Source organism: Accipiter gentilis, chromosome 5, assembly GCF_929443795.1.
Source record: "Accipiter gentilis chromosome 5, bAccGen1.1, whole genome shotgun sequence".
Classification (NCBI taxonomy): domain Eukaryota; kingdom Metazoa; phylum Chordata; class Aves; order Accipitriformes; family Accipitridae; genus Astur; species Astur gentilis.
The window spans coordinates 29,638,948-29,666,797 of NC_064884.1; the positions used below are offsets into that span (position 1 = coordinate 29,638,948).

At 38.6% G+C, this 27,850-nt stretch overlaps 2 long non-coding RNA genes across 2 annotated transcripts in view; both read right to left on the reverse strand.

Annotated features, from left to right (window-relative positions):
* LOC126038562 (uncharacterized) overlaps nt 1-11,562 on the reverse strand; it is a 29,767-nt gene extending 18,205 nt beyond the window's left edge. The window contains exon 1 of the long non-coding RNA XR_007506040.1: nt 11,511-11,562. This is a non-coding gene — a long non-coding RNA (uncharacterized LOC126038562). The remainder of the gene's footprint in view (nt 1-11,510) is intronic.
* Nucleotides 11,563-14,839: 3,277 nt separating this feature from the next.
* On the reverse strand, nt 14,840-25,866 carry LOC126038563 (uncharacterized). The gene is made up of 4 exons (XR_007506041.1): nt 25,843-25,866; nt 25,262-25,318; nt 24,635-24,840; nt 14,840-15,293 (listed from the first exon to the last, which is right to left on the reverse strand). It is a non-coding gene; the product is annotated as an uncharacterized LOC126038563 (long non-coding RNA).
* Nucleotides 25,867-27,850: the final 1,984 nt, after the last annotated feature.

The window sequence follows — 27,850 nt, forward strand, 5'->3', positions numbered from 1 at the left end:
GATATCTTAATGCTGCCAAACAAGCTGGGCACTTCTGTGAGTTTTATTTGGTATGGAAATGAGCACCTCCCACAACTTTACCCCCTCTATTATCACTTATTCATACTTTAAAACGGACAGCTTTGTAATCTCCTGCAAGAAAAGGCTGAAAGAAAAGGCTTGAGTACTATGGCACAGGCCACCTAACAAACATCAGAGGCTAGAGAGCAAAAACCTTAACAGTCTCACTTTGAGGAACTACACACAGTATCAAGTGCGTAGCCACAGGAGCTTATCCTGAAAGAAAAACTCAAAAATGCAGAGGGACAAGGCAAGAAACATGACAGCAATATCATCTTTTGACAAATTTAAATCCCTGAGGGATCCCTGAATTTACTCAGCTACTCAAAGAAGGCAAGTAAACCTCTGAAGACATAGAATAATTGTCTCCAAAAATAGAAAAGAAAAAGATAGGTAAACAGGACATGTTACCAAGAGAGGTGGCAAGCAGCTCAAGGTGAGACACTCAGAAAGCCTTGCGCCACAACTTGAGAAACCTAGTGAAGAAAACTAACAAAAGAATGCAATTCTATTCACTGCATTTTTCATGGCATGGTTTTTTTGTTCAGTTAAATTTCCAAATAAACATCTGCACCAGAACACTGATAAGCCTCAAAAGGAGAAGCAAGGACCTTCCTGACTTTTCTTACCCCTCTCTGTGACCTAAGGAATTTTACATTTGCCTCTTTGCCTTGAAGTACAATTCTCCTCTTCACAAGGTCTCTACCTATACCTAGATGCAAGAAAAGACAGGTCTATTAACAGTTGACTACATGAGAGAACCAGCTTCATACCTCTATCATGAATTTTAAGTCTTACTTTTTCTGAAAAGAACACTGCTTTAGTTTCACCTAAGCACCCAACTTCACATACAATGCAAAGACAGTGCTGTGCAGAAGTTTAGGCTACACAACCTTAATGCTTAATTCTTAACAAATCCGTGACATGGATAAATTGTACTTTGCATATTGGATACTACACTGTTCAAACATAAATCTCAGGCATAACAGCTAAGTATTAAAGAAAATCATTATAGGAATTAGCAGTCTGGGCTCCAGAAATAATTCCAAACAGGTAGGATGAGACTTTTCAACAAAAGAGCATGTCTGCTTTATTCGTACTGCTACAGTAAACACAGACATTGCTAAAGGACTGCGAAAATGAAAACTCCCACAACCTCACTCAAAAATCTGCGGCCAAAAAGCATTTCTATGGATAAAACTGAATAGTCTACAGATGTATTTTCTATTACACAACAGAGAAAGAAGTGCACTAAGCTGTTCAATCAACCCTTCCATCACAAACACACACTTAGCAATGAATGAGTGATACAGACTTGGCATTGCTAACTCCTCAACCTCCCAACACACCATATTCTAATTTAGCAACACTGGGGACCCTGTTTGTGATTCAATCTGCTACAAACAGGTGGAGGAATCTTCAACTACAAGAGTGCTTTAGTGGATGTGTCCGAATATGTGCCCTACACAGGTACCTCATCCAGGCATGCACTTTTGCCAATCTTATTTTTTTTTCTGTATCATTACTTTAGCGTCATTGCTGTGTCTGAAGGTTCACAGACATTTAGTGATAGGCAGAGTTCACAGTCTGAAGAATCAACAAGGAAACAAGGAGTCATGTAACAGTATTTATAGCTTAGCCTGTCTTATTTCAGTCCCCTCTTTCTGCAACTTTTTTAGTTTAACCTTTACCTAGCCTAATCATCTTCAGGTGAGTGAACATTTGACTCATTTCCAACTGCACGATGATTTCTTTTAACAGGACCCTGAACTTCGAACCTTTTATCCAGTGTCCTAGAAGCACTCTACTAGCCTCAGTGATTCTAGGAGAAATAGGAAAATAGCATTATTCCCATTATACTGCTGAGTAAAAGACAATTAAGCATCTCAAGGCAATACAGAAGCTCATGATAGAACTGAGAGAGAAGTACAGGAGTTCCAACTCCCAGTCTGCTGCTGTAATCATCAACTAATACACAACAAAAATAAAATCCAAATGTAACTGTTAACTTAGTCTAACATAGGTTCATTTAAAAAACGAAAACAACATTTCATCAGAACACTCATCTCCCTGGGATCACAGTTGCTTTTTATCATCTTATATTTACATGGCAGCAACCTTGTACAGCCTACCTACTACTTCACCCTTCCAACCACATGACCCCTTTAGAGTAAATGCCAAACAAGCAGAGGCAGAACTTCGAACGCACTAGGAATTACGGGAATACCTGAGGTTATCTGACAGATAAGCAGGGTTTCCCTTACACAAATGACTCTGAAATCTGATCCAGAGGACACATGCATTTATCTCTTAGGAAGGACTGGAAAAGATGCCAAAATTCATTAGGATTTCTCAAATGAAGGTAAAACTCCAGATCATTAAAATTAAGTGAAAACAGGACAGAACCCTTTTCTAAAAATAGATCTTGCTGTGCAGCCAAGTATGTCTGTGTGCAATTGTTATTTATTTTTAAGTTGGGGCAATTTTCCAGATAGATTTTTACATCAGCTAACACAAGAGGTGCTTTAAAACAAACAAAACCCCCCAAGATTTCTTTCCTGACTACATTTGCTATAAAGTTGTAAAGGAAACAAGGAAGCAGTAACAAAACTCAGTCTCTCCTAGCATACCACAAAATTGCAAAATTGTAAATTTCAACGAAGGCCAAGACAATAACAATATCAGCATCCAGGAAATAGGGTCATAACCCTTAACCAGAAAGACTGGAAGAAGTTGTCCTAATCATTGTTAAAAAAACCCAAACAAACCCAAATAAATAAAAAAAATAAAATAAAAAAAAAAAAAACAACACAAAAAATACACTACCACCACCCCCAAAAACCCCCAAGCCTCATCAAGGACACAAGCTCAAAGAAGTCATGTACTCTTTAGTACGTTCTCCGGTGCTTTTTCCATTCAACCTACACCACCTCAGGCCTATTCTTATCAATAGTGTTATCAACCCACACATGGAGATGTGCACTCAAAAATGTCATTTGGGGCAATCAAAATAGGAACAGAACTGAGCACCATCAGCATTTAAAAATCTTATGTTCAATGCTTCCATTCTAGTCCTACCAGTGAAGGCAGCAACAACCCAAACCTCTTAAGATACTCCAAGGGAGAAGAGTTATTCCAAGAGCTTGAGCAAGTGTTAGGCTCAGAAAGCAAGGAGATCTTAGTCTACACACCAACAAAACAAAGCAGAAGTAAACGTAAGTGAAAACAAATAGACAGCTGCACATCAGTATGGACTCTCAGTCATCAGCCGTGATATCTGTCAAAACTGTAACAATGCAGCTGGAGGCGAATCAATATGATCCAAATCCTCATGACACATCCATCCCATTTTATCTCCCTTAACCACAAATGGGCAACTGGTTGCAGATCTACTCCTGGATACACTAGAAAATCATATTATTGTTGCCCATGCAAAAGTCATTTGATTGTTTTAGGAGAGTTTTCATTCTCTGTCCAACATAAAGCTAATGCCAGTCATTTCTTGGTTTTCACACTCATCCTTGGACAACAAGGAAGGACACAATTCAAATCCAAACCAGGGAACAAAGTTTTCCCAGTATTTCTGGAGTTTCAATGAGCACTGCTATTTTAAAACCGGCAAGAGCTCATTCTGGCACCACAGAAGTAGACAATTAAATCGCAAATACCTTCTCTCCAAACCAACTACAAGCTTTCTCACACCAGAAGTGCTTAAACCGAACTCCAAAGCAGGAAGACTGAATTAAGGAACTATCCAACCTTTGGAATATAACCTCCCCATGACAGTGACAAAAGACTTTACTGTTGCATCTTGTGAAAACAGGACACTATCTTTTATGAAATCTTTCAGCATTACTGGTCGCTTTTTAGCCCAGAACAACCACTACGCATGTCATCTGCTCTCTGCATTATTGATTGCAAAACCCACCAACACAGTACTGAAAATGAAACTGTATTGTAAGAATTTTCCATATAATCTTCTTACTCATCTCCCAAGCTACATCATCATTCTCTAATCAGTCGTCTCTCATTGAAACGCTTGGAAGAAAGAGCAATTTCCAATTCCTTTGTTAAAGTACTTAAACTTCTGGAAATACAAGGGAGGGACTAATACTGTACAGGCATACTCCTAGCACTCCTACTGAGCTCAAATTATACTTTTTCATACAGTATACTTTCCTCAATCTTACTACAGGTCCAGTGAACAGACTTTCAAATTCAAAAATCCTCTGGGAACAACACTGGGAAATAACATGTATAGGACTTAATACATGTTCCACAGGGTTATTCTGCTGGTATAACAGAAGAAAGAACGTCTCCTCAGTAAACTGGCACAATCTGGAAGGAATCCATCCCTGGAAGGTCTGTAACGCAGGGGAAGAGGACTTAATCACTTAATCCTATGATTTGTATTTGCTTTTAATAGAACCTTGTTGCTGCACTGAAGTTGTTGTTGAGAGAAACAGACTAATTCTTGCTCGTAGTTGTCTGTTACAATTCATAATAGGGCTTGGTCTAGGTATCTTTAGAAGAACCATGTCCCTTCTCCTATCCCTCTATTTTTTTATTTATTTTTATTTTTTTTTTAATTTCTTCATCTCCACTTTGGAAAAACTGCAAATGGTTCTAAATCGCATACCTGTAATGTGAGCTGGTTTAATTTTATCCCTTGATCATTCATGCAAAATAGCAGATTTTCACTGCATAGCTTCCCATGTCATTGTAAGATGCAAAAAGCATTTATTTAAACCTGTCTTCTAGAATTCAACCACTTTAATTGCTTTATCTAATTAAATTCATAAAGAGCTACTGGACAATGGGAGCTGTAGCCCCATTTTCTGGTTTGACAAATTAAAAAAAAACAACAAAAAAAACCCAAACAAACAAACAAACGCCCCCCCCAAAACCCCCTGCCATAAAGGATCCTCTGCCTTAGGCATCAAACATGTTTAAAGATCTACTCTGCTAACAAACCCTAACACTCAACCAAGCCAGGGATAAGTCCATATCAAACTGGAAAAGTCCTCAGCAGTCTCCAGAGCAATCCAAGTCTGGAAAGGCAAATCAAACCCATTTGATCTATATCACTATTTCTTTACAGATGAAGTGAAAGTTCAAGTATTGACCACAGGAAAGAGCCATTTCATTTACATACTGTTCTGTTTCCAAATTATTCAGCAACGTCTTACTTTTTTTTTGGATGACCATATGATAAATATGGGTATAATACCTGTCCTCTGCTACTCAACTACAGAAACTTCACACCAAAATCTCAATCAAAACTTTCTTCATTCTTACAAACAATCAAAAAATTGGCAATTACTTTTCAAAAGCAAGCTTCTTATGCTCACAATACTTCTACAAATACAATTCATATACAGATATGAATGCCATAATCTTTACAAAAAGATAGATTGCTAAGAGCAAAAGTGGCTATAAACAGTTCTCACGTTCCATTTGAAGAGAAATGCAAAGTGAGAAGATTTTATGAAGAGTTCTTTTTTATATTTCTCAGCAAATAAAAGGAGTCTGCACACAAGGCCTGACATTCCATATGTACACATCAAGCACTCAACTTTATCCAGAAAAGTTTCATATCAAATTTTACAAATTAAAAATAACAGGGTTTTACACCATGCAAAATGAAAGGAGTGGAGGATTGCAACTCTTAAGCTGGCAACAGCCTAACAATGGACACTTATACTTCTGTCATTCTTGTGTCACAGGATGTTGCAGATGCTAAAGCTATCAAGGGCTCAGAAAGAGATTGCATGAATTCACCACAACTATTAAAAACCAAATTATTAAATACCAAATCATCTGCCCAGAGACCCCTAAACTGCATCCTGCTAGAAGCCAGTGATGATTCCCTTCAGAAACTCAGCTATTTGCACACCTATGATACTCTACGCCAAGCATCTGCTATCATTCACTGTTAAAAACCGAGATATTGATGTAGAAACACCTTTGGTCTGAGCTGATATACTGTTCTTAGGTCCGTATTTTTTGCCTGGGAAAAAGGAAGGTAAAATATCTAAAGCTGGTTCAACACCTACACTGTTCAATTCCTTCATTTCCAAACACTATGTAGGGCACTTGTATGGCAGCCAAAATATTTATATAGTAACAGTTCTTAATATACTTACATCACTCATGAGGGCTGGGGAAGACACCACAAATATCACAAATATATAACTCTTCCTCCTTCTCCCTTAGCTGAATTCACTCCCCCTTTCAAGTTTTACTTAACACTTAAAATAGCTTTATGAGTAACATTTTTTATATTTTTGTACAACATTAACTATTATCCACAGCCTGTATTATCTGCAAGAGAGGATTTGTATTAGTCAATCTTACTTTTCTGTATTTTATTCAAATTTTAGACAGGCAGATCTTTGGTACTGTGTTTTATTTTTTAGTTATTTACAACTGAAAGGATTTCCTAGAAGTCATTCCACCATGCCATTAGAATAGAGAGATCTGTTCTTTATCAAGCACAGGCAGCAATTAACATTGCTAGTAATGCCTGGATGCCTAACAGACCAGGGTTCCCACTGTACTAGATACCGCACCCAAAACAGAATAAAAGCAAGAGCGCTCTCTCTCCCTCTCACAATTGAAGAATTCTGTCAGCTATGGTCTTTTTCCAAGTAAAGAGACTCCCGTGGACTGTGATCCATCACAATCACAGCAGGCAGCCAACCTTTGCTTTTCGCAATAACTTTATTTGCTACTTATCTCAAAAACATCAAAACCACTGCTCCTCTATCATATCCTTAATATACATGCAGAAGGATTCTTTTCTTTCATATTGTGTCCAATATTTATGGCTCCTTTCCATGTTTTTCATCTGCTTAAATGGTGCCAGGTACCATTGGTAAAGTATTTGCAAGGATTTTCTTTAAATGGCTATGTGAATGGGTATGGCCTTCCTCCAACTTTTACTTCGCAATGATTATTCAAACTAGTGAAACAAGAGCTATATGAAAATATTATTTAGAAATCAGTTTAGCTCCAAGATACTTGCTTCAACAAATATTTAATGAGTGCCTTCAAAGGAGAGGAACCTATTCCATCACACGTACAAAGCAGAGGAAGAACCAACAGGATGGATTGCTATTAGTACTGAGAAATGCTAGATCTTTATATTCTAATGGGAGAGTTAATCTTCAAGTACATGCTTTGCAAAGGCTACTTCGCACTAGGCAAGGATGTCAGAGACTATTCAAACCCAGCATACAACTGCCAGCTGGGTCTGCTAGATCTGAAACTATGCAGAAGGCAACAATCACAAACGAATCAGGACCTCCATGCTACACAAACAGCTCAGCTTTCCAGCTAGGAGGTTCTCCAGCCCAGTTTTGATATATTATAGCTATCAAGGATATGATGTGCAGTAGAATAATATTAAGGTCTTTCATGGGTAGAAGCACAAAGTGAAAACTATTATAGACCATTTAAAAGATACTGAAGTTTTAAATACTGTAAAATTATGTAAACAAAGGCATTAGTTAAAAATAACACAACATAGAAATAATGCATCAAATACAAAAGCATGAATCAAAACAAGAGTCACACAAAAACAATGAACACAGAAACAGGCAGAAAAACTTCTTGAAACTGGACCTCTCAGAACATTTGCTCTTGGATCCTTTTTCCAAATAATCTGAATTCACACAGATCTAACTGAAGTCTAGATGCTAGGCTGCCAACAAACAGACATTGTTTCTACAGAGAATGTCAATTGAAATCACTGACTACACCTGTAAGACTGCTGGCAAACATTTCATTACAGTAGGTAAGCCTTCGTCCCCTTTAATAAAAGGTTTACATCTTAGATCTATGTTACAGGAGCTCATGTTTCTGGATAGCATTACACTATCTGGGAATACAGTTCCCATACTATTTAATATACTATATAGTTCCCAAATTAAAATCCTTCCATTATCAAATTTTTCATACCTTTCCTAACGTGTATTTTATCCCTAAATGACAATGCTTTAATGTATTGTCTTGAATTAAAAAACAAATAAATGGCTTTCTGTCCCTATTTTGGAAAATACCAACCCAGTAGATCTCAAGTCCTAAACTAAACTATTGAAATGCACCAATAATATAATTAGTGATAATCATCTGCACACCCCAACTGATAGAGCTAGTTGGAAAACAACGATTTAAGGGTGTGTACTTCACAGCTCTAGCATCAGAAGTTTGTTCTGCTACCAGATGCATTACAAAAATGGGATGCCAAAGGTGACTGGAACCACCAAAAAAAGGAAATGCAAGATCCCATACCATTTGTACCAGCTTTGCAAGGTGGAAATGAAAGAAAACCAAGAAGATATGAGGATGCTGGCCATGTAACGCATTCATACACATGCGCGCGCGCACACACGCACACTTTCTTTCCCTCCAATAGATATCAAGAGACATCTGTACAAACTTTCTTAGCAGTCAAGCTCTATGGTAACCAAACTAGAGACACGCACCATTATTACTTCAATCACCTTAACGGAAACTGTCCTGAATCATTCTCTAACTCATCAATAAATTTAGTTAAGCCTTTAGCAAGGTCTCTTCTGACACCGCGAAGTCTGTTCTACTTCAAGCACAGGCTTAGCTTCCAACCTTGGAACGGAAGGTACAGTATGAAATGACCTCAGGCATCATTAAATTAAATATATAAGCTACAACAGAAAATTGTTCAAAACAGAAAGGCGAGTTTGTGGGGTTTTTATTGTAAAAAAATAAAAAAAATCTGATTTTATTGTTAGACCTTCTTATAGTTTCTTACAGCAATCGCAGGCAGACAATGATCTCTTTATGAGCACTAGATAAGATCAGAATAATTACCCTTAGATAAGAAGAGAATAATTACACTGAATTCTTCTGCAAGGTGCTTTGAGACCTACTAATGAAAAGTACTGCTAAAAGCTGTGTATTATAAGTAAGCTTCACAATTACATAAAACAAGTACAACTTTTTCTAAAGACTACTTATAAACAAAACTAACTTTATTCGAAAGTTCAGCTGAACCAATCATTTTTTGTGATAAAAATTATTCAGTGAGCTAAGGAAAGTTGCACTGCAACAGCTTTCTTGGTGTAAGTTTACAATAGAACCATTTAAGCCTATTCATCAACTTACTGAAGAAAATATATTGAATACTTTAAAATATCCATCATGAGCTCAGTATAGTTCAAAGGGTTTTTATAGAATAGCGAAAAGGGGTTTAGAATAAACATCTGTTGACTAGGTGAGAACAAATTCCAGTCTGTTGTTAGAAGCAGTGATGTGATGTACTAAAAGAAAAATCATCTTTTCATGAAAGTCATTCACAACAGTTTTAGTTGTCAGTTTTCTACGCTATTTTTAATCTTATAAATATATATATACACACACACACACACCCCCCAACCCACCACCTCCTTTCAGTCCCCAAGAAACTGATAATGACCTTCTTATAAAATTCCACGAGGGGCGTGGGGGGATTAGCAGATTTTGAAATAGCTCTACTTCTCTTGACATTCACGTTGCCTGTGAAGAATGAGGCCCACTCGTGCAAATGTTCCTTATAAGAGCAATCAGGTTAGGAGCTCCTGGCACGAACTATTTCTTTAATTAGGATTGCACAATCAAGTTGATAGCTAGCATCCCTAGGGATCGCCATGATTTTGCTATTATGGAAAAATCTATGATAGTATTATTGAAATAATTGTACCAGAAATCTTGATGTAGTGAGAAATCTGTTCTATTACTAAACGTCGTCTTTTTGTACAAGTTAACTATTTAAGCTTTAATAGAAATAAACGTTAGTGGTTCACATTCGTATAATAATCTCCAAAGCTGTCAAGACTGTATTACGGTAAAACACTTGCTATTTTGACCAAGTTCTTACTATACTGCATTTTATTAAACAGTTATTTTAGGTTTTAAGACTTAAATTTTGCAAATTATTTGTAAAAAAGAGACATTAAGAAACAATTTTATTATTTACAGCTCCCATATGCGTAGAAAACATCCACTGCACATACCCCTTACCTATTTAAAACACAGTAAGTTGCTCATGAATCAGTAAGCCTTGGACAGGCAAATTTCATCCCGGCAAAATGAAATTACGTATGACAATAATACGAGTGCAATTATATTTTTTTAAAGAAGGCAAAGAAAAAACTTTTCTATTAAGAGGCCTTTGTCTCGTTCTTTTTTTGAAAGCATGTATTTCTAAGTCACGGGAAAAAAAAGGCTCTTGAATCCTAAAACATCACATTCGACTCAGGAAGTCCCTTAACCTCAAATTGCTGGCGGCCTGGCTGGCTTCCCGAAGCTTCACAGCACACTCACCCTGTTGTTACGGTGTTTCCTAAGCATCTGCTATGTGCCGCTTGCAGAAACTGGAATCTGAACTAGACGGACCTTTGATCCGACCCCAAACAGCTGTCTGAATTGTATGTTTTAACGTTTAAGTCAAATATAAGCAGCGGATCAGTAAAGGATTCCTGCACTTTTTCGGAAACCTTTAGGAAGCCAAGGCGCTCGGAACATGTTCGCACGCAGACGTTTATTGAAAAGCATGATGTGAAAACACAACACAAAAGAATGCGAAGGAGTTGCACTCGCTCGGCGAATTTTACCACACCGCAGGGCACATTTCCGAACCGTCTCCCGCCCCGAGAAAGGCGGGGGCAATACAGAAAAAGAGAAGGAAGAAAAAGGAAAAAAAAAAAACCCAAAGCAAAAAAAAACAACACGTAAAAAAATCGCCGCGCTACAGGCAGCGAGCAGAGAGTCACAGGTGATGCCGGAGCCAGCGCCACCGCTCGCCGCTCCGCCGCCGCCGCCGGGGGCTCCCGGAGCGCCGGCTGCTGCCGGACCCCGGCGGCGGCCTCCGGGGGAAGGCGGGGACCCCCACCCCACCGCCCGGCTGTCGGAGCCGCAGGTATAAGGGAAGGACCGGCGTCGCCAGCCAGCCTCCCGCCGCCCCCCCCGCCCCCGCTCCTGAGGTGGACGGGGAGGCAGGAACGGCGCCAGCCGCCCGGCCGAGGCTGTGCCCGGCCGGTGCCCGCCCGCCGCCCGGGGAACCGCCACGGAAAGGACGCGGCGCGCGCCACGCAACGGATGCGCGCGTCCCGGCCCCCCCCCACCCCAAAAAACGGACCGCTCCGCCGGCACGCAGGTGCCCCCCGCCACAAAAGGAAGACAGCCCCGGAGCCGCGCAGCGCCCGGCCCATCCCGCCCCCGCCGGCGCCCCCGCCCTGCGGCCCTGCCCCGCGCATCGCCCCCCTCCCCCCCGCACTCACCTCGGCGGGGCGCGGCGGCGGAGCGAGCGGCGGCCACTCGCACCCCCGGGCTCCCTCCCCGCCCCCGCCCCGGCCCGGCGCGCCTCCCCTTCCCCCCCCGCCCCCCCCCCCCCCTCTTTCCCTGCCCGCCCTCCCGGCTCCGTCTCTCACCGCTACCGGAGCGGCGGCGGCTGGGCCCGACTCCCCCGCCACGTGACCCCGCCACGTGACCACCACACTTCCCCGGGCCGGCTCCGCCCCCGCCGTCTCTCCCGCAGCGCCGGGCGCCTCCGGGGCCCCTCGGCCGGGCCGGGCCGGGCCGGGCCAGGCTTGGCCGGGCCGCTCCAAGCCGGCCCTCCCGCGGAGCCGCGGGCACCCCCCGGCGGCCCCTGCAAGGCCACAGCCCGAGCGCGGGGTCCGGCCAGCGCCATGACGGCGCGACACTGTAACGCGACGTGATAACAGCTCATTTGACGAGGAGAGAGAGCCGGGGGGGGGCAAGGCTGCCGCCAGCACGTCCCTGTGCCCCCTCAGCCCCTGAACTCCCTTACCTTCCTCTGGAAAAGAAAAGCACAGGACGCATTACGGAAAGCCAAGGCTGTGTATGAGGGTGAGGGTTATCTGATAACAAAGCAGTCAGAGCTGACGCCTCCCTCCCACCTTCGGGGCTAACGGAGAAGGAAGGAAAAGAAGTTGGTGCCAATAGCCGGGACACCGAGTCCCATCACGTACCTCACACTCCTCCTCCCAGCAAAAGTCACAGGCGCTGGCATCACTACATTCCTGTGTTTTGACTTAAACCAAAAGCCACAGAGAGTGAAAATCAACTGTGTTGATTAGTGCCCCATGCTGAGCGAAACCTTTGCTCCCAGCAAATAATGCTTACAATAACGGGTCCAGGGGGTGTCTTATGGGAGAGAACGCCTTTATCCTCAAACTTGGCAATTCAGGATACAATCCAGGGATATCAACACTACAAGACCTGGGGGAGCCTCAGTAAAACGGGATTTGTATTGCAAACAAGCTCTGAAGCTGTATTCTGGTATCACATTCAGTGCACGTTCCCTTTCTTCAGAGAAGAGCAACAAAATGCCTAGACGCAAAAAGTAGGAAGCGCTTAGTAGTTTAAGGAAACCAGAACAAACTGTAACTATCGGCTCTAAAAAAGCCATCTAAAGATTAGTACGTGGGGAGCAGGAAGTGAAAAGGCCCAATCCCCTGCTGGCTTTAGTAATCAAAACGTACTGACCGTTTCAGAAACTAAAAAGGTAAATATTTTTCACACTGTTCCCCAAAGCTCCGTAAGGATTTTATCATGCAACCTATAGCAAGAAGGGGCCAAACTTTGTGCCAGAGGACCAGCTAGGTCTGTGAAAACCTGGAAGATTGAAGCCTGAGATAATGTGTTAGAGCTAGGTACAGATTTAATCTGTTAATGTAATTGTCGTTTAGAAAAAAGTTTTCTTTTTTTTTTTTTTTTTTTTAATATTTTCAGTTGCACTACACAGGCAAAACCCTTGGGCGTCTGTTAAAGGTAGAATTACAGTCCTATAGTTAAAGGGCAATAAAAAGCTATCAGGGAGTTAGGGCTCCATTTCTGGGTACATTACAGCAGTTATTATCAACTGGAGAGCTGTGAAGACCAGGGTCCCTGAATTACCTCCCGGATATCTGCAAAAGACAACAACCGCCACCCTTATTGGTAGTCTTACATTTATTATACTGGGATTACTTCTTCAGCAGAAAATTTTGAGGAGCCAGAACATCTAAAACCACTGCCTCCCTCAATTTTTGTGTTTAACTTAAGCCATCAGTACCTTAGCTGAATTCCTAATTTACAGGCTATCTTAAGACTTAAGTTTAGGTAGTAAAGCAAAAAACATCAGAGAGGTTTCCAAAACACTGCTGCAGCTTTAACCCCCTTTGCAATCCTGTACTCTCCACCCCTGGCATATTAACTACAGTGTAAACGTGTTGCCTACTAGTCCCTTCTCTTAGCCATATTAGAAGTTGTAGCTGGGTTCATAATCACAAGAGAAAACCATGTCTGGTAGTTGTTCACCACCCACTGCAAACTATGCTCATGGCTTTGAGTGATACCTTGCAGGAGTCTTACCCATTCTGCACGCCATTACATGTTGAGGACTGAAGGAAAATACACAGGAAGGTGAACCCTATCATTGCTGCAGCTCATTCATTCTATCAACATATTTATTTTCCGGAAACAAATTCACACAGATGCACAAAAGTCCCAGGAACCAGAATCAGATACTTCAGGCTATGTGTAAACCTTGCAACAACAGAGGAGCAATTCCCCATCTTTTTCATCTGCATGTGTGTATCAACAAGACCTGATTCTACATCAGGGACGGAGTACAGCATTTACCCATGTGCAGAAGGGGAGCAACAGCAATCTCAAATCAAGTCCATAGTCTGAGTGACTGGAACCCAGGAGTGTCCTTGCAGTTAAGACAAGGCCTCAGCTTCCAAAGTGAAAACAGAAGTCAAAACCTCTATAGCAGTAGCACATGCTCTTTTAACTTGCCTACAGGACACTGCTGCTCTATAAATGCAAAGGCAGATCACACTTAGGAAAATACCACTACTATATTGCATCAGGTTTGTGCAACTACTATTTTCTACTGTTTCTGTGACTAAAGGTACATCTCTAGGATAATCAAGCATTTTAACACCCACTTAATTCACACTCCAAAGTATTTTTTAAAGATAAGTACACCAGAAAACTCAAATGGGAGAGACAACCTTTTCCTTGACTAGTCTACTCCATCCCTTCCTCCAGTGTAATAAAGCACCTAAAGCACCAGTTCATCATATTATGGAGCTAACAGCATAAACATTTCAATAGTCCAACTGGAACATTTAATGCAACTTCAGCAGTACAAATGAATAGAGACATTAAACTAAAATTGTGTTATCAAAATCATCATATCATGCAACATTGTTAGTTTTATTATGAAGCCTAAAACCTCCACCTTTTTTTTTTTTTTACAGCTGTTTCTACTCACTTCCTGGTATTACTGATCTAAAGAAAAGCTTAGTTACCTAGCCAACTTGACTGGATAATAAAATATCACTCAAGAAACTGTACAGAAAAGTTTGTAAATTCGTTTTTTCTATTGGAATACTGTAAATTTAAGGTCAAAGGCAGTAAGACACGTGCCTTTTCAGAAGGAACTTAGCTCTGTTCATTTCAGTTGTGACCAGGCCTATGCTTGTACATGTACCCAGCTGTGAGAGTAAGCAGCTACTCCAATATCTGTCCATTACCATAAACCATTAATCCCATATGCACAAAACTCTAAGAAACCAAAGGCTGGCCTCTTTTTCAGGAAGACTTTCTTACAATACCTCCCTGTTTGTTTTTTTTTTTTTAAAGTCAGACACCTTTAAAATAACTAGCTATGACCATTCATGAAGGCAGATGGTAAATCCCACTTGTCTATGAGCAACTACGTGAACTTTTTTGAACGTCAAAATTTTTTATTTCAAAAAGAAAACACAAGGAAACAATTTCTTCAACTCACCTTCCTTAGTCTCCCCAGCCAGAACATCTCATTTTTTTCTTCCCAGGTAGAATATTCACACTCTCCCACATTAAATGTTTTCACGGCAGATGGTTTTTTTTTTTCATGTCATTTCATGTTTAATGATTTCTTCCCCATTCACAAGCTCACTCTGTTCATGCTCATTTATACAACTTGGTACGTTAGGTCAGAAAACAAAGCACAGGACTTGGTTGCCTTCCAAATGCAAGCAACATTAGCACTACAAAGAACAAAACTGTGATTTCTGCAGACATTATATTCCCAGAACTGGTGACCTGATAGTTCTCTAGATACTCTTCATATGTAAAGTCAAGGGTGGCTGTTTTTTTAATAATGCAATCACTTCCTAGAAGTGTTCCATATGCTCCATGAGAAACGGAAAGCACACCTGAAAGATCAAATGTAACCATTATTGTTAAGATCCTTTTGAATCCCTTAGTTTAATTCAGAGCTTTTGTTTGGTTGTTTTTTAAGTATTTTTGGGGATGTAGCTCTTCATAATTAATCTCATTCTAAAGACAGTTTAATTTAAAAATGCAGATCTATTATGTCCAGATAACTAAGGCAGGAAAAAAGAAAAACAAAAATGAATTCTTGAGTTACCCAAGGGAAAAGTGGCCTATTTCTAAAAAAAAAAAAAAAAAAACAAAAACCCAACCAAAAAACAACAACAACAACAAAAACCAGTTCTTGCCTCTTTCAGGTGTAATCATTAGCAGGTAAGCAAAAGGAGTTCAACATTGGCATGCGGTTAAATCCGTGCTCAAGCTTCATTGTTATAAAAACTTATCAATATCTTTGAGTTCAACAAACTAATATGCCTAAGTATTTGCAGGACTGAGGTCTTTGCATTGAAAGTTTGTCCTGACTTTCTAAAAAATACATAATTTAAATTCTATTTAAACTACCAACAGAAAAAACTATTTTATTCCATTTCAGTCTACAACAGAGATGTAAAGGGAAATCCTGCTCATACCTCTCATTGCTTTGATCACCTGCCTAAGCTGCCTCCATCAGACTATGACTCGCTGTTTTTCTTGCTAGCTAGTAACTTTTCAGAAGACTGCATCAGAATTACTGCTCTACAACTCCCAAGCTGGACTTCCCAATGTTTAGCAGAATGGATGCAGAACGATGTCTGAGCTCAGGATAAGATTTTGATGTGAATTTCTTAGAAACATAGGCCAAACATAGTAGAAAGTCCACTGATATTTACAGGTTTCAAGATGACAAAATTCTCCAATTTCTGTTGCCCAACCTGAAATGTCTCTGGCTGACAGTAGTGGATAGATTTCTTCAAATGTCCTTGCTCCTCCCAGCCATAAGGAGTTCTGCTATGTTTGAACAAATACAGATTTCTTTTGAACCCAGAGTCCATCAGTGGTATTATTCATCAGGATAAAAGCATTGAAATTTAGCCTTTTAGTTCAGTTTGTTTCCATTACAAGCTGTTAAAATTAAATATAATTAATAACAAAAATAATCAAGTAAAGATTTTAAAGGGCTTCCAACTCAACTACATCTGCTACACAATCAAGAAGCCTAAAACTCAAATTAAGGTATGTCATTATTTCACTCCAATTTCTTAGTCCTTCAGCAAAAAAAAAGGGAAGCTGAGAAATACCAAAATACCCTAAATTAAAAGAAACAGAAAAAATTGCAAATTGTCTTGATGTGTTGTAAAAAAAAAAGACATGACCAGTTCACCTTGCAGAACAGTACCTCACAGGACCTAAACTAGAATAGGTACCTAAGCATCTTGTGTCACAATGGGAAAACTGTTATTGTAGATGCCTCCATTATTCCATCTTCCTCCTTCATTTCTATGTAGATTTCCAGCATGAATGAATGTCCCATTTTTTAATACATTGTAGAGTTTCACATGCAAACTTGCTCACTTTCTTCACGTGCAAATCTATTCACTCATTCCACACACAAACTTAACTCATTTTTGTTAGCTTTACACACTCAACTGATTCCAAAGGGCATTTTCCTTTTGATGTACCTAACTTTGCAATTTTCCTCCACCACAGAGGAACACATCAGAGAAAGAGAAACAAGTCAGCTTGCTTGGGCAGATCCCCCAAAAGAGCAAGGATTTCTTCAGTAGCTGAGGAGAATAGCCAGGCTGACTGATGATTAACCAAACCCCCCTGTCAACTGGCTGTTCACTTCAGCTTCTTCCTGCCTCATTTTTGTTGTGGAAGCAGTTCCAACCTTCCACGTACATTTTTAAACTCTGTGAAGAAGGGGGGAAACGTGAACAGGAAAAATAAGGTATCTTCCTGGGATACTGAAAGAGCTGACACATTAAAAGCAGCAACAATTTTTTAAAATTAAGTCTGCCAATCCTAGCATATATAAGAGAAGACATTGTACCTGTATTCAAGAAAGGGAACAATAAGGGCAAGCTCAGAGTTACCCATCAGGTGTGAATGGCACATAAGGATTTGAAAAACATTTTGTAAATAAGAACAAAACCACTTTGGTAAATGGGGAAAATGGGACAACATACACTAAGTTGAACAGAAATGCAACTTTTGCATTTTTTCTTTGTCAGATAACTGATGTGATAAACAAGGGAAATACATTCATGTGTATTTTTTTTTAAACTTTATGTAGTATTGCAAATGGTGCCACACAAGATATTAAACTGAAGAGATGAGGATTAGTACAGATAGCAAGGGATGGGAACTAATAAGGATGGCAGTGGATGGTGCTCCAAAGAAAACAGACTGAGGAGATAATATAAATGGAGTCCCTGAACAATCAGTCATGATACTGACCTTTTTAAGACTTTTGTTAGTTGACCTTAGAACAAAAACATGAGTGTTCTGATAAAATTCACTGATGACACAAACTTGAGAACAATACAACCTAAAACCAGAATATATATATATCGTTCAGAAAATGGATGACCCACAGAAGCAGACCAAAAAAAAAAGGAGGGATGAAACATTATAGTACAGAGTTCAAAATCATGAACTGAAGGACTTACAAATATTCATTTTAAACTGAAAGCATCAACTGAAAAGAGAGGAGGAGAAAAATCTGTATCTGCCGGTCAGCAACATAATATCCATAAGGCATCAATCTGATGAGAGCATGAAAGAGGCTAATACTCCCAGGATTTCCAAGAGAGATTTGGAATATAAACGCTATTGCACTGGTACTGGGAAGACTTCACCTAGAATTCTGCATACAGTTGTGATCACTTACATTGAAGAATGATAAATTAAATTTGAAATGGGTACAGCAAAGGGCCAGGAGAAACAGACATGATTGTATCTCTATGTTACTCTATTAAACAAACACAGTCAATTTTTGCCCATTTCATTTACTACATCAAGTCAGGCCCCCTTCTTATGCATTTCATAAAAAATTTAGCATTATGAAACCCTAGTTCAAAGTGAGACCTTTGAATATGTCTACAATATAAAAAAGCAATTAATATAACTTTCTCAGCAAAGCCCACATTAGAATATTAAAATAAATAGCAGCTGGTGGAAATACTTCCAAGGTCCCTGGGCTTTTCAGACAAGTGCTTTAATGGCTGAGATACAAATTTATATCTTTTTTGGCTTAAATCTACAGAGACCCATGCCATATATGTATAAATTCTTCAAAACAGCTTATCATTTCAAAGTGTGGTCTCATGAGCAGTTCAAGTAAGAGGACAGCACAGCAAAGCTTAAGCAATCCTTTTTTTGCAAAATTCAATGGAGACAACATTCAAATACAAAAATAAAGTTCTCAAAAAATATGAAAGAATAAGAGAAAAGCCATCAAAATATCCAAGGTTCTAAGCACCAGAACTCTAACAGCAGTTAGCTCACCAGAGTCCCAAATAAGTATCCTCTGTACTATCCCTCTCCATAGTAGAAAATACAACAAATACAGAGATTGTTGCAAAATCAGATGTTAATTCTTAAAAAATTAACATATTTACAGCATACCTGCATTTGCTGTGGTAGTCCTACAAAGGAACATGATCAAATAGTTAAAGTCCTCCTACTCCACCGAAAAAATACTTTCAATCTAGATTTAACACTAGGAAAATACACTACAAGAATATGAAGAATACACTAATTAGGTTGTTTTTTCCATTTGTTAGGGTGTTAGCAAAATATAATACAATGATAAAAGGCAGCTCTATGTACAAAGAAAAGAAAAAAACCCCTTACTTACATGAATGCCTGATTAGGGATTTCACCGATCATTTTAATCCTAGTTTTAGAAGGACACAAAATAAATTCCACATGTGAAAGGTCTGGTTATCCTTATTAGCGCTCCAATTTCCTACCTTTGTTCCCCCTTGAGACACACACACCACACCACCCCCCCCCACTTGAGGCTTAGTGATGCTACTCAGTACAAGGACTGCAAAAGCATCCTTTTCCTCACTAAACTGTAAGAAATATTGTTGGGTCAGGAAGGGTATCTTTCTCCCACAAGGTAAGCATACTATAGCTGCAGCAATTATATACACATAGTGCATATAAATATATATGCACACACACACACATACACACAGTTATTTTTTTGCGTGTATTTACATATATCTACAAAATTGCAGTTAGGCCAGGATCTGATGCTATGAAGACATAAGAATCTTTGATTATTGGCAATACTTAATATGCATGCATGTAAGCCAACATGTTAGCATAGTAAGATCTCCTGCAACTGAATGCATATTTTCCTATGTATGTTATGAAGTACCCCAACATTTACTTTCACTAGAGAATACTTATATTTTAATAGGAACAGAGAGCACGACAGACTTCCATTGTGCATTTTGTATAGACAGAATACAGAGCAAGGCCGCAGTCCTGCTCAGTAGACGTAGCAGAAAAATAAGTACTCTTATCCCTGTTTTACAGGTAGGGAAATCTATATTAGGGCAAAGAAAGTTACCTGCTTGAGAACATAGAGCAATGTCAGACTTTTCACTTCTCCACTACATCATACTACTAAACTGAAAGGTGAACTATTCTTTCAGTGGTGAGAGAGTCTCACCAAAATAATGTTGTTAACATCTTCCCTTCTCAGAAAGAACTAATTTTCACAGCTCTAGTAGAGTAGTAAGGCAGAAGTAAAAACATCACTGTTAAATGTAGTGTTTAGTATCACATATGATCAGGTCTGGAAAGCTAGCAGAACAACTCTGAATAGTAAGTACACTACACTTGGTAATAAGTTCACATTTGTGTGAACAAACCCTTAATTGCTTTGCTAATATTTGCTTTGTATATTTATTACTTTTTAATGATTTTCTTACCAACATCTGGAGGAAAATTTTAACTAATGACTTGGCATTTCTCAACACTTGTTACACAATTTACATATATTTAAATGGCTGCTTCATTAAGAAAGATCAATCACTTGGCATCAGAGATCATACTTAGAATGAACTGCATTCAATGCTTTCTGGTGCACACACAAGTTATTCTCACATGTGTTCTTGTACTTTTAAAAGAGAAGAAAATTAAATCCCTACATCACCCTTTCAGTTGTACCTGATACTTCATTATTGCATTACATATGTCGTCACAGATGTTATAAATGCACATGACTGTCATCATTACATATTGGGTGCTAGGACAAAGGAGAAAAGTACCCGTCATGCTTGAGTGTAGCAGTTTTTGAGACTGAAAAATCCAGACTTCGACATTCCCTCAACCCAAGAGTGACAAGTTTCCAGCACATCCAACTTAGAGTTCTGCCCCAGACATCCCAAGGCAAGCCTCCTGACTAGTAGAAACTAAAAAAATTGGCACAAGCGATTAATCTCAAGCTTGAGCAAGGATGAAGTGTTGCCAACGTCTGACCACTAGTCTTAAACTTCGGCCATTTATATCAAGTCATAGAAACAAAGAAAGAAGACTGTTTTGGTTATGATCTTCATGTAACTATGATGATAATGAAAAAATGCACTACATGAAAGCCTCCTTCACCGTTTCAAACTGAGAGGTGTAGCAGGTTGCTTCTTATGGTTAGCAATTTGAAAAATAAAAGTTCTTTCCAGCACCTTCACAGTTCCTTTTGCTTTATAGTATGTTTAAAAATAAATGAGCTAGAATAACTCTGCATATTGAATAGGCAGTTTCAGCTTGGTCTAGTTTTTCAAACTTGTAGCAAACAACTTTAGGAACCACCTTCTGAAACACATACACCCTCAGAATCCCTCCTTCCCACTCCCTACAGCTCCTTCTGGCTCCTGCTGTCACACAGCAGGCTAAACAGGCAGAAATGGTTTTAAAAAAAAGCTACTCAAAGCCAAAAGGGGAAACATTTACTAGTTCCAAGACTTCAGGTTCCCTGGTCCTCCTGACAGATTTGTTCAGATTCTTAGCTTTGCCCACTCCTCATCTCTACTCTCCTGCTCCTCTCAAACGCTGTTTGCAGCTGCCTTTGCCCAAAGGGCAACCTGCCCAGTAGCAAAAAGCTGTCACAGTCCTCCATCACAGTGACATCGCCATGGCTGTGCTTGACAATATCCATTTCAAATACTCCTTAAGAAACCAGGCCTCTCTTTTCTTCAATTTTATACTGACTTTATAACTTTCCCAAAATTAAAAGATATAATTAGTCTCAGTTTAGACTAAAAGCAAAATCAAATGCAGGGAACATGCTTCATGTTACAGCCAAAGAAAGATTTTTTCTTTCATATCTTAATTTCAAGCTGGTTGATGATACAGAAGGCTATCGTTATCCCAGGGTTACTCATCACTAGCTTCTGGAATACCTATATAATCTAATGATATACATACCACACACGTGCAAAACACATTTTACACCCAATAAAGTTGCCAGTGTAGGAGAATCAAGAGATTAAAAAGAAACAAAACTACACTATCATTCCACATAGAAAAGTGGTCCCATCCAGGACAGAAGCAAGGTAGAATAATAGGCATAACATTAAGAAAACTTGCTCTCCCAGTCCTAATGATATGTTGGCTCTGATGATAAACACAGGACCTTCTGTAAACCAATTAAGGTCTAGTTAATTGCAAGTACATTTTTGGACACAAAATTAAAATTGATCTGAGTGCAATCTCTCACAATTTTTTTCCTATGCTCCTTGTGATCTTGTTCATTTTCAGAATTAACAGGAAATGCTAGTTACAAGCCTAAAATACTCTTCCCCCTCTTTCCTACCTTCTTTCTCTTTCATCCATCTCACCCCTCTAGCTTCCAAACATCATGAAAACAACACACAAAACACTGACAGGTTATAGAGGTTTGCTTAGTACGTTTACCTCTTGCTACTGACAGTGTACGAGCTATGCCAACATTGTAGAAATGTGCAATACTTTATCTGTAAGTGATATCTTCACAGCTGCAAGTGGACCCATCATTCTGCATGTCCTGTAATTTACACCTGGGTCCATCTTTTCTGTAATAGAAAAGTGAACGACTGCATAGCTCTGACAGCCAAGTCCTTCAAGTCTATAGTCATCCAGAAATTTTGCTTGCTGTTTCTTTCCTGAGGGGCTAGTTTTATGGCTAATCAATCACCTGTCAGTTTTGGTGTTGGGTGGGTTTTCTTTGGTGTGTTGGAGCACATGCCTGCGTGGGTATTATGAGTCTGCTTTTCTTTTGGTAAAAGAAGAATATTAATTTGAAAATGAGATTTCTTCCAGGAACCTTATACTTGTTGCTGTTACTAACACCTAGAATTGCTCACGAACAAAAAGTTAAAAGCTAACAAAAATACTCTAAAATTTTCACTTTTTGAATTTGTTCACTGGACAGCAATTTCGTAGTCCATTTCTACTCCGCAGTTAATCTGCTTATTACTGCTACACAGAAGAGAGAAAATTACTTTTTCTGTGTATATGAAAAACACAACCACTAATATCCAAGGTATTAAGAGTTTTTTTCCCCTTGTATTAAAACGTAACTGGTAGGTGTGGGGGTTTTGTTTGTTTAGGGAAGATACTGAATTTTACCTTTCTATAGGTGTAAACCAATAAAACTATTCACTTTTGGGGGTAATGAGGGGAAAACTTTCCATATGTCTCATTTCTATGTACTATTAGCAACAGTGTAGGAATACAGATACAGAAATCCCCAGTGCAGACTGAAATACTGTAAGACTGACTAGTTGTTGTATGTGACTTCCATACAGTTATGGTGCATGTGCTCTGAGGAACAAGTACCCTACAATCACATGCATTTTGTATGATGAAGAAATAAAGAGAAAAAAACTTCATAGAAGTTACTTCTGACTGTATCAACAATGTCTTCCTGCAATTTACACTCAGTAAAAATTATGTAACTTAATAGAGAGCAACTCCTAAAACAGGCTAGTGGTGTGGAGATAAGACCCACCAGTAACATCTGAAGGGAAGACCACATTTCAGATACGTAATTTTAATGTAACAGGACTGTGCACCTAAGCACAGAAAGAAAACATTGGATAACTAAACATCTAAGAAATTTCAGAGCTAAAGATAGTACATTCCAAAATCTCCTAATGCAAATATCTTTCTAGAAGGAGCCTTTGAAATTGAATGTTCATCTCCAGCTGAAAGCATATCCAGAAATATATTAATGTTCCAAAGCATGGTAAGTCTGACACACCATTGCCCATGCTGCAGCAATTTTTTAAAAAGCAGTTTAAAATATTGGTAAGAGCTCCCCTTACTGGTCTGCCTTCAAATTGTTAAGTCTTCAGTCCTGAGAATCTTTTTCTATGAAACAAAGATAGGTAAAATATTATTTCTAGTCAACATTTAAAAAAATTAAAAAAAAGAAGAGCCATATCATATTTCTACCAGGGACCCTATTTTTTAAATTTCTTATTAGTTGTTAAGTCATAAGAATAAAGATAATGACTTAGTTTAGGAAAAATGTTTTTCTGCATCATCATGAACTTCACCAATTTATTGAAGCCTTAATTTTGTATAGCACATGTAAGCCTTGCCAAAGTCGGAATTACAAAACAAACATGGACACCCAAATCTGACATACTGAGTAATGCCTCATTTCACAGTAACCACCACCAGCTTTAATGGAATCATTTGTGGGATAATTAGCGAGTCAGTATGGGAAAAGAATCAGAATCTGCTGTGGAATTGGGAACTGCAAAAAGATTACAAAAGCTTGCTGTTTTCTTCAATGGCCTATTGCCTGGGTTGGGAGTACAAAATATACCTCTCAGCCTGTGTTGGTTTATATGATTAAAGACTTGTTGATTTTTTTTAATATATATACACACACGCATATATAGAGACACAGTTTTTAGAGCCCTACTTTTGCAAGTTCAGCCTAGAGGCTGACTGAAATTGGACACTTCATGGTGATGATGCCAACTAAGAAAGGTTAAAATAAGTCATTTTAACGACACCATGAAATACCATTATCTTCAGCTCACTGTAAACAATCCTATTAATGCATAAAATACATGTTCTCTACTTTGTTCTCACATGCTTCAGGTGGCCCCGCAGAGCTAACTTGAGTGAGAAAAAACAGTAAAATCGGTTGCTACGCCACATTAAAAAAAGAATCAGAAGATACGCTTTTGAATACACCCTACAATCCTGGAAAGACTGTAAAACAGCACTTCGAGAATTTTTTGTATAGCACATCACACCAGCCATCTAGCTCTCAGCACTGTGCTACATGGAACAAAAAACAAACTATCATTATAAGCACATTAAATTTCTAAACAAATAAACAAAACCACTCTATCATTCTTAATTCCAAATGGATTCAGATGCCTACCTTTTTATGAAACGACACTGTCAGTTTAGCTACAAAGTCAAATCCACTCAATCTGGCTTCTCTCAGATAAAATGGTGCAATTCCCTGAAGCATTCTCTATTTTCTTTCAATTCTTTCTTGAGGCCACATCCATTCTCTCTACTGATTGTTGGTTATTTCCTCCTTTACTGCACCGGACAATTATTCTCCCTGGGCTATCTGTTGTACTGGAGAGAAGGAAAGGGGACTTATGCACTGGTAACAAGCTAAGGAATTCATTATAATCCCTATCTATACTAACTCAGGGCCATCTTCATCATGCTGCCAACCCCCACGTTAAAAACCCCATCCTCCAGAATTAGCTTATCCCACAATTTCTAAAAGTATCTAAATATGTGACAGCATTTAGGCTTCTTTTCTTTTGTGGTACACTATGGTCATACTACACAGCTTTCTTTTAAGACCATTAATAAACAAACTTAAAAAAATAATTTCAGTCTTGAACAAAAAACAAAACACCAAATAGTGTAATTTTCAATAAAAATGAGGTGCTATTGCGTTATTTTAATGGGAAGCTAAATTTTCAGTTTCCACCCCCTCTTCCCATTTAATATAAATATTTTGTTTGCATTGTTCAAATTCTCTTACCTTGCTTTAGGGAGATCTGTCACCTTTCTGTCAAATATTACTGTTTAGCTTCTGCATCTGTGTTAATGAAAGTGGTATTTATAAGCCTGTTCAAAGTTACAGTAACTACACAAGAGCAATTGTTTGCATCACAAAACACAAACAAGTGAACTTCCAAGCTTTTTTAGAGCTAAGTATAAATAAGTAGCAAATAAGAAACAAAGTTCAAAGAAGTGTCCTTTAGGTACTTATTCTACCATGTTCTTCCTCCAGTAGACAAGATACTTTCAACTCAGACTGAAAGCAAAGTGAAGCACCAGCTCAACCCTTAGCAGTGAAAGCCCATCAAGATAAAATTTGCTGCTTCAACAAGAAGCAATAAGAAGTCTGCCATTCAAGCTCTATTTTTGCTGCTCAAGTAGGACCCAAGCAGAGTATAGTCGCTATGCTAGACACTAGCACGAAAAAAAGAAGTGAACTTAGTAGCTATGGATAGGAATGCTAAATTAACATACAACGTTCCAAATAAAATCAGAGCTGATGTTCTTACCATATCAACTCTATTAGCAAAACATGTATATATTTAAATGGATCTCCTTTACCTTTTATTCTCAAATGCTTCCAGCCTTTAAAAATAATAAGATATTCTTAACACAATGTTTAATTCCAAGCTTTACTCACCAATAATATTTCACACCTAAATGAAAGCCAGTGAAAACATTTAAAATCTGTCAGTGTAAATGTTAACTATCTCAACATGTCTTGATATTTTTAAAGCTAGTATCTACTTTTCTCCCATCTGGGCAATATATATATGTATTCTTAAAAGCATGTAAGTTTTAGGATTATATGCATTTAAAAAAAAAAAAAAAGCTTCCTGGGGTCCCACTTTATTCAACCCCAGAAACCCTTGTGTGGTTGGGGTGGGTTTTTTTTAATACATATACATACTGAAGTTCTACAAGCTTCTTCATTGGATTTCCTTCACCACACTACATGATTCAAGACCCTTTTTGCCCCAGAAATTACAGAGAACTCAGCTCCTCAGACCCTATTTGGTGATACCAATTTGCTTCTTCATATCTTTTGTTTACTCTTCCAGCACAGAATCAGTTAGGCCTGGTTAGATTGCAGGAAGGATCTAAGTCTTGACAGGTTTAGAAGTTAAAAACCATAAACACGATTGCTCAAAATAGATTGAGAGCATGCCTAACTGTTTAGTTTATAGTTTGGAACTTTTATCCCTCTGTATTACATAAGCCATTTATCACTGGAAATGTAAGCTAAAACACAGGTAATGCAACAGTAAAGCTGTACAATTACCAGAAGAAAAAGCCCAGAACTGCAAGAAGTTTATCATAGACTTAAAAGTTAAATCTCAATAGAAATGTAGCACTAGACATGCTAAATACAGGTAAGTTCAACAGGTGTAATTCTAACATGACTTTTCAAATGCCGTCATTCGAAGAGAGAGGGATCATCTACGTTTCATCAAAATCTGGATGAAAAATAAACCAAGTTTCCAAAGGATCTAAGACACTTTTAATAAATTGCATTAAGCCAGAATGCCATGTTAAGACTACTGATTATCTCTCCATTAAATGAGCATCCAATGACGTTCCACAAAATAACAGTTATGATGTCAACATTTGACCAATCTCAAGAAAGAGTTAAGGAACCATAAACCATTCATACAAGATTTCAACTTTTTATTTCAAGTGAAGATGCGTAGCTGGTTCTTGATCTGTGTGACTGGGGAAGCATCCATTTGTAAAAGAAAGAGATGAAACAACTTGGACCAAACCCCATTGTTCTATTCTTCTATTGTTCTATGAAGCTAAATTCCACAGGGCTATTTGTTCATCCACATGAGCCTGAAAATATGCAATTCTGCAGAACTTTCTTTGGACAGCTTTGTGATTAAAAACACCTAATGAAACTTGCTCCTGAAGCTTCCCTATTCCTGGGGGAAAAAAACCAAACCAAAACAACAAAAACAAACGCAAAAAAACCCAAAACCACCAACAAATCCGATATCAGTATCTACTGGACAAGAAAAAAAAAGCAATGGTGGGAGACTCAGTAAAGAAAACTGTTCCTTATATAACCCTTTCTATTTACACTCATTTTTTCCCCAAAGATAAAAAGATGGCATCTATCTGATATACATGAGCAGCTCTGAAAACCAAGCTTCCTTTTGAAGTAATATCCTAGAAGTCTTTCATTTATAAATGATTACTTACAGATCCAATAAATTTGACTATTTTGAGTAGAAAGTAGGATAAGAGAAAAGGTAATACATGTTATTCTTTTTGTTTCTGTAATCTGTATCTGCCATATTTGTAGACAGAAATCTTCACAGGTTTTATCATCATGCACTAACTGACTTACTAAATAAGCCAGTGTCTGAGATAGTGAGTTACAAATACAGTATAAACACACACACCCCCCCCAAACTATGAAATTATGTGGCATTTTCTTTGCAGCAAAGTGCAGTAAGGGAGGAAGGCTAAGCTGAAGGAAGAAAGAAAAAAAAAACAAAAAACAAAACAAACAAACAAAAAAAACCCAACAAAAACCGAACACCCAAAAAACCCAAAACCAGCTTTC